This window comes from Gigantopelta aegis, chromosome 12 (genome assembly GCF_016097555.1).
Source record: "Gigantopelta aegis isolate Gae_Host chromosome 12, Gae_host_genome, whole genome shotgun sequence".
NCBI lineage: Eukaryota > Metazoa > Mollusca > Gastropoda > Neomphalida > Peltospiridae > Gigantopelta > Gigantopelta aegis.
Window position 1 is genome coordinate 31,071,399 of NC_054710.1, and position 8,733 is coordinate 31,080,131.

At 39.3% G+C, this 8,733-nt stretch overlaps 1 protein-coding gene across 2 annotated transcripts in view; it reads right to left on the bottom strand.

The window, feature by feature from the left end:
• Positions 1 to 8,380, bottom strand: part of LOC121386935 (irregular chiasm C-roughest protein-like) — a 74,409-nt gene extending 66,029 nt beyond the window's left edge. For both annotated transcript variants that reach the window (XM_041517989.1, XM_041517988.1), the window contains exon 1: positions 8,233 to 8,380. The gene's annotated coding sequence lies outside the window, so the exon portion shown is untranslated. The remainder of the gene's footprint in view (positions 1 to 8,232) is intronic.
• Between the last annotated feature and the right edge of the window lie 353 nt (positions 8,381 to 8,733).

An 8,733-nucleotide genomic window follows, 5' to 3' on the forward strand; every position in this document is an offset into this window, starting at 1 on the left:
TTGAAATGTTTGGCAGGTCTGGGAAGACGCAGGATACTGCAGTGATGTGGGTGTAACAGGCTCCAGGCTTTAGTCTCTCAGTGTCCAGTCTGACCTGACTGTGGGAAAGTGCATATACAAGATGACTTGCTTTTAATGGAAAACTTCCTGTTCTGGAAGGAGGAGCTGGCCCAAGGCAGACACATGCACTCATGACAGACGTGTGCTCATTAAATGCTATGACCTGGCCTGACCCAATGGAAAAAATACCTGCCTCTGTGGTGTCGGCCTCTGTTGTGTCGTGGTTAATCTATCGAACATACATGTAAGGCTGGTTGCATTGCATTATACTTTGGCATGCTCATATACCACAAAGGTTTCGAGCATGTCCATCCCATGTTTTATTTAACGACACACTCAACACATTTTATTTATGGTTATATGGCGTCAGACATATGGTTAAGGACCACACAGATTTTGAGAGGAAACCTTCTGTCGCCACTTCATGGGCTACTCTTTCTGATTAGCAGCAAGGGATCTTGTATTTGTGCTTCCCACAGGCAGGATAGCACAAACCATGGCCTTTGTTGAACCAGTTATGGATCACTAGTCGGTGCAAGTGGTTTACACCTACCCATTGAGCCTTGCGAAGCACTCACTCAGGGTTTGGAGTGGGTATCTGAATTAAAAAGCCCATGCCTCGACTGGGATCCGAACCCAGTACCTACCAGCCTGTTGACCAATGGCCTAACCACGACGCCACTGAGGCCAGTTAATACAATAGTAGATTTCAAGATGGAAGAAAAAGTTATAAATTGAGAACCAGTTCTAGGATATAGTCTCAAAGACTTGAGACAAATGTGGATATAAAAACATAAGATTTATATTATCTGAAAATCAGCAAGTTAAAGTTTGTTTAGTTTAATGACACGATTAGGGCACATTGATTTATTAACTTCTTGATATATCTGAAATACTGTCAAAAATAAGATAGAAAGCAAAACCTGCTTATCATGCAGAAAGCATATTGTACATTTTGAGCGGCATTTGCTGTCATCACTTGTCAATTTTGAGTCTTGTTTACATGCAATAAAGTTTATCTTTATGTTATATAATTACCCCAATTGCTATTTCTTTTTTCTTTTTCTATATTTTGTTTATTGTTTGTTTTTTTGCTTCTTTAGTTTATCTTTATGTTATATAATTACCCCAATCGCTATTTTTTGGGGTCTTTTTTTTTGTCTTGTTTCTTGTTTGCTTCTTTAGTTTATCTTATGCTATATAATTACACCTATCATTATTTTTCTTTTATTTATCTATATTTGTTTATTTATTTTTTTTGCTTTTTATTTTTTTTGGTAAATTGCTTTTGCTTTTTTGCTTTTTCATATTTAATTTTTTATTTTTTAAACTATTATTCCTCCTATATTTTTAAACTCCATTAACATATATGTTATGCTTCATTTTCTGTTAAGACTTTTTTTTTCTTTTTTTTTACTGTTTACAGGGTTTTTTGTGGATTTTTTACTGTTTACAATTTTCTTTTTTTTTCTTTTCTTTTTTTAACTGTTTAATTTTTTTTTTTTAAGTGAGTTTTGAAGAAAAATGTGCCAATTTTTTAAGAAGTGCTGTATAGTCGAAAAAAACCTTTTGTTTATACAGGTTTGTGTTCCGTTTGATCAGCAATCTCAAGACAGCAGTAAACTGAGCTGCAAGGGGAGGTAATCAAGTGCACTTATCTGCAGATTGCTCATCAGTATCAAAGGTCAACATGAAGTTCTCTTTCTGCTGGGGATTGTTTATAAAACAGATCATTGCATCACAGATGGGGGGGGGGGGGGGGTGCAGAGGGATGGGTAGAATTTAAAATTAGCTTCATGAGCTGTTATATCTATTGTTCTGTATTAATGTTGGAGATAACTGGTAATGAGAGTTTACTATTTTGGTAGGAAACAAACATTTCATTCATCCATTCTTCCATCCATTTAATCATCCATCCATCCATATTTCCATTCATTCAGTCATTCGTCCATCCATCCATCCATCCAACCGTACTTCCATCCATCCATCCATCCATCCATCCTTCCATCCATTCATCCATCCATCAGTATGTTCGTCCGTCCATCCATCCAACTATCCATTCATCCATCCTTTCATCATCCATCCTTCCATTTATCTTAACTTCCATCCATCTATCCGTCCGTCCGTCCGTCCATCCATCCATCCATCCATCCATCCATCCATCCATCCATCCATCCATCCATCCATCCATCCATCCATCCATCCATCCATCCTTTTAGCATCAATCATCCATCCTTCCATTCATCTTACCATTCGTTTATTTTCCATTCAGCCATCAATCCTTCAATCCATCCATCCATCCATCCACCCACCAATCAATCCTTCAATCCATCCATCCATCCATCTACTAATCAATCCTTTAATCCATCCATCCAACCACCTACTAATCAATCCTTTAATCCATCCATCCATCCATCCAACCACCTACTAATCAATCCTTTAATCCATCCATCCATCCATTCATCCATCCCATCCATCCACCCATCCATCCATCCATCCACCCGTACACCCACCCAACCATATACCTACCCACTCACCCAACTATCCATTGATCTGCCCATTCTTCCATCCAAAAATGGAACACACACACACATACAAAAAAGCAGTGATGGAATGGGGTAGGTGGGATATTCAAGTACTCAAGTAAACTAATCCCTTGGCCTATTGGGAGGTGGTGTGTATCGGGGGGGGGGGGGGGGGGGAGGAATTATGATATGGGGTAGTACATATCTTTATGCAGACTTAAGACAGCTCATTTGATTTGGTTCTGTGGGAGGTGAACTTTTAAGGCCCACCCCCACACTGCCCTTAATCCTTCTCCTGGGATGACAGGCAACAGCTGATTATGATCCTGTGTGTTTCTTACCTCCTGCTGGGTAGACTTGCCTCATGGCAACACTGACACTAAACCTGTCTGAGCCTTACCACATGCCAATCACAGGCTAACAGGGAGGCTTTGGTGGGGGGAGGGGGGAAGATTAAGAGGGTGCATGGCAAGCTGACAATAAGTTTTTTTATGGGAGAGACATCGATAGATTTCATTTCAACTTATTTTTCATGCTTATATCCAATTAAGGTTCAAGCACGCTGTCCTTGGCACACACCTCAGCTATCTGAGCTGCCTGTCCAGGACAGTGGGTTAGCTGTTAGTTGGTTAGTGGTTAGTGAGAGAGAAGAGGGTGTAGTGGCCTTACACCTACCCATTGAGCCCTTAAGAACTCGACCTGGGTCGGAGCCGATACCGGGCTACGAACCCAGTACCTTCCAGCATGTAGTCTGATGGCTTAACCACTGCGTCACCGAGGTGATACAGAAGTTTTTTTTCTACAAATATTCCAAGTTGAAGTTTGTTTTGTTTAACAACAACAACACTAGAGCATGTTGATTGTTTAATCATCCTACACAAACAGTATGGTTGCAGCTTTTTAAAATTATTATTTAGTTTTCATGTGTTTCCTGTCCCAACCAATGCCCCACAACTGGTATATAAAAAGGTCATGGTATGTGCTGTCCTGTCTGTGGGAAAGTGCATATGAAAGATCCCTTGCTGCTAATGGAAAAATGTAGCAAACTTCCTCTAAGGTTATATGTAAGAATTGTCAAATGTTCAACATCTAATAGCCAATGATTAATAAATCAATGTGCTCTAGTGGTGTTGTTAAACAAAACAAAATTTAACTTTGACATTATTATTTTATGTTTACATTTTTGCTGTCCAAACCAGTGCTCAACAACTGGTATATCAAAGGCAGTGGTATGTACTATCCTGTCTATGGGATGGTGCATATAAAAGATCCCTTGCTGCTAATCGAAAAGAGTAGCCGATGAAGTGGCGACAGCGGGTTTCCTCTCTCAATATCTGTGTGGTCCTTAACCATATGTCAGATGCCATATAACCGTAAATAAAATGTGTTGAGTGTGTCATTAAATAAAACATTTCCTTCCTTCCCTTGCCACTAATGGAGAAAAGTATAGCAAGTTTCCTTTAAGTCTAAATATCAGATTACCAAATGTTACACCTCCAATAGCCAATGATGAATAAATCAGTGTGCTCTAGTGGTGTCGTTAAACAAAACAAATGACCTTTATATGAATTGCCTTGAGACAGGAGGAGAGGGGGGGGGGGGGGCTTTACTGATGGCAGCTGTTTGCCACTGGATAAAATGTATTGCTGTCAGTTCAAGTAATAATTTTTGGTTTTTATATTTAAAAAAAAATTGATGGTTTAAAATTACTGTAAGCAGGTTAAAAATCATGTAGGTGAGGATTTTTAAAAATGTCCGTAACTAACAAATGGCTGTGATAATACCCTTTAAAATCTTTACACCAAGAGCATAGCAGAGATAGCACCCTAATACATGTATTAGCTATATTTCTCTATGTCATAATGATCAAATGTTGAGATCCAACAACCAAGCAATGATGAATAAATCAATGTCCTCTAGTGTTGTCGTTAAACAAAACAAAATTTAATTTTTTTAACTTAAATGTTATTGGGTTTTTTGTGGGTTTTTTGGGGGGGTGTTTTTTTTTTTGGGGGGGGAGGGTTATACCACAAATGTTCTCAACAACTGTTTTGAAATCTTTACACAAACAGCACAACATCCTAATATTAGTCATATTTCTGTTAAATTGGTGTGCTCTAGTGGTGTCATTAAAAAAAAAAACTTTACCTTTTTAAATTTGTGTTATTTTGTTTTGTTTTTTTGTTTTTTTTTCGGGGGGGGGGTTGTGGGGGAGGTTGTGGAGGGGGGTTGTTTTGTATTTTGGGATTTTTTTTAATATACAATAAATACTCTCAACAACTGTTTTGAAATCGTTCACACCAACAGAATATAGCACCCTCATATTAGCCATACAGGTGCTTCTCCAAAACTCTTATCTACTCCTCTTTCTCTCCAGCTCTCATTCCAGTTGGCTGGATCTGGAACCATTTTGCAGGACCATACTTCTGGCACCTTCTTGTATCTGCCTAATTGGTGACCCGACTCACCGGTTCTGATCACTTAATGTGTTTATTCTGGCCAGTGGTGAGGAAGATAGTACATCCCAAAAAGAGGTTCAAGGGAAAAGAACATGGCTGCAAATGTCAGCGGCAGAATGATGAGCTGGCTCACTTACAGATGATTACTGGCAGACATGGTTCCAGACACGAAGATTGTGGGATGTGTGTAATAGTCAAATATGCAGAAAAAAAGGGAGTTATATTACTACAGTATTATATGAAGAAAAAAAAGAAGACATGTTTTATTTAACGACGCACTCAACACATTTTATTTACAATTATATGTGTTGAAATTACCACATGTTTGACATGCAATAGCCGATGATTATTAAATCAATAGGCTCTAGTGATGTCGTTAAACAAAAACAAACCTATAAAACTAGCTTTGAATAATCATAATTGCATCCCATAACAGCTTGTATTACAAGATTTAATTTATTTGCTCAAGCCACTTTCCTCTATGCATATATGGAGACCAGGAATCCCTCTGTGTCACTGAGATTCATCCTGGAAGCAAACATCTCCCTGTGATCTCATTACAAGAAGGAACATATATGGAGACCAGGAATCCCTCTGTGTCACTGTGAGATTCATCCTGGAAGCAAACATCTCCCTGTGATCTCATTACAAGAAGGAACATATATGGAGACCAGGAATCCCTCTGTGTCACTGTGAGATTCATCCTGGAAGCAAACATCTCCCTGTGAGATCATTACAAGAAGGAACATATATGGAGACCAGGAATCCCTCTGTGTCACTGTGAGATTCATCCTGGCAGCAAACATCTCCCTGTGATCTCATTACAAGAAGGAACATATATGGAGACCAGGAATCCCTCCGTGTCACTGTGAGATTCATCCTGGCAGCAAACATCTCCCTGTGATCTCATTACAAGAAGGAACATATATGGAGACCAGGAATCCCTCTGTGTCACTGAGATTCATCCTGGAAGCAAACATCTCCCTGTGATCTCATTACAAGAAGGAACATATATGGAGACCAGGAATCCCTCTGTGTCACTGAGATTCATCCTGGAAGCAAACATCTCCCTGTGATCTCATTACAAGAAGGAACATATATGGAGACCAGGAATCCCTCTGTGTCACTGAGATTCATCCTGGAAGCAAACATCTCCCTGTGATCTCATTACAAGAAGGAACATATATGGAGACCAGGAATCCCTCTGTGTCACTGTGAGATTCATCCTGGCAGCAAACATCTCCCTGTGATCTCATTACAAGAAGGAACATATATGGAGACCAGGAATCCCTCCGTGTCACTGTGAGATTCATCCTGGCAGCAAACATCTCCCTGTGATCTCATTACAAGAAGGAACATATATGGAGACCAGGAATCCCTCTGTGTCACTGAGATTCATCTGGAGCAAACATCTCCCTGTGATCATGGAAGGAACATATATGGAGACCAGGAATCCCTCCGTGTCACTGTGAGATTCATCCTGGCAGCAAACATCTCCTGTGATCTCATTACAAGAAGGAACATATATGGAGACCAGGAATCCCTCTGTGTCACTGTGAGATTCATCCTGGTAGCAAACATCTCCCTGTGATCTCATTACAAGAAGGAACATATATGGAGACCAGGAATCCCTCCGTGTCACTGTGAGATTCATCCTGGCAGCAAACATCTCCCTGTGAGATCATTACAAGAAGGAACGAAAAGAAGAAGAAGGAAAATGTTTTATTTAACGATGCACTCAACACATTTTCTTTACGGTTATATGGCATCAGAAATATGGTTAAGGACCACACAGATATTGAGAGAGGAAACCCGCTGTCGCAACTTCATGGGCTACTATTTTCAGTTAGTAGCAAGGGATCTTTTATATGCACCATCCAACAGACAGGATAGTACATACAATGGCCTTTTTATACCAGTTGTGGAGCACTGGCTGGAACAAGAAATAGTCCAATGGGTCCGCTGACGGGGATCGATCCTAGACTGACAGTGCACAAGCGAACGCTGTACCACTGGGCTACATCCCACTCCCATGTATATGAAGTCACTGTTTTATTTAATGACACACTCAACACAGACATCAGACATATGGTTAAGGACCACACAGATATTGATGGAAGAAACCTGCTGTCACCATTTCATGGGCTACTCTTTTCAATTAGCAGCAAATGTTTTTTTTATATGCACCATCCCACAAATAGGATAGTACATACCACGTCCTTTGTTACACCAGTTGTGGAGCACTGGCTGGAACGAGAAATAGCCCAATGGGTCCATTGAGGGGGATCGATCCTAGACCGACCGCACATCAAGCGAGTGCTGTACCACTGGTCTACATCCTGCCCCCCAGGGAATGTGTGCAATAGTGAAATATGCAAAAAAAAGGGGGTTATATTAGTGCAGTATTATATGATGTTAATTTTAAAAAACAACACCTCAATTTTTTTTTGTTAAAGGGACTGTCCTGAGTTTCCTGCATTGTAAGATGTTTCTAACTAATACAATCTTTTAACATCTAAAAATATGCATTAAATATATTTTCTTGTTTAGAATATCAGTGTTTCAACACTTGGCCAATGAGTTTGTTTTTTGTTTAGCGACACCGCTAGAGCACATTGATTTATTTATCATGGACTATTGGATGTCAAACATTTAGTAATTTTGACATATAGTCTTAGAGAGGAAACCTGGTACTTTCTTCCATTAGTACAAGGGACCTTTCATATGCACCCTCCCACAGACAGGACAGCACATACCACAGCCTTTGATATGCTAGTGGTCATGTACTGGCTGGAATGAGAAATAGCCTGATGGACCCACTGATGGGGATCGATCCTAGACTGACTGTACTTCAGGCGAGCACTATACAACTCGGTTACATTCCCCCCCCCTGCCCCCCCCCACTTGGTCAACGAAGAAACAAAGAAAAGATACAGAAAAAACCCTGCAAGAGATCCTTTATAGGCACGTCTCCATGGACGGGACAGTACATACCACACCCTTTGATGTAACAGTCATAGAGATATAAGATATGATACAAATACTGAGCACATAACTGTAGTTGCTTTTCCCACATTATTATTCATGATTATTATTATGTTGCTATGGTAACCATAAGAAAACAAGCACTACAGGTAATTCTAATTAAAATACATAAATACATAATTAAGTGTGACACGTTTTCTTACCTGGCTGAAGTTCTCTATGATACTTGATGAAAAATATATTTTTTTAACTAATTATTGTAAAGCACGTGAAACTATTCACATTTTAAAACATTTTAAATTTGATTCTCTAATGCATAGTGCACAATACAGTGCAAATGCACACATAAAACAAAACTTGCATAATTAAATATTCTGGAGCAATGAAAATTTTGACATTTTTCCAGTGAATGTTTTAATGTGGATCATGTAAATGTATTGTGTTGTTTTAGTATGTCAGAGTTGTGTTTGTTTAACTCTATTGTACTGATGTTTGACTTGACTGATGAGATGTGACATCTCTCAACAGTATGCAGTGTTAGGTGGCGGTCAAATTTATTGGGGGGAGGGGGGGGGGTGTTCTCATCTGCAAAAGATATCCGTTGTAGAGCCAAATTTGAAAGAAAGAAATGTTTTATTTAACAACGCACTCAACACATTTTATTTACGGATATATGGCGTCAGATATACATGTATGGTTAAGGA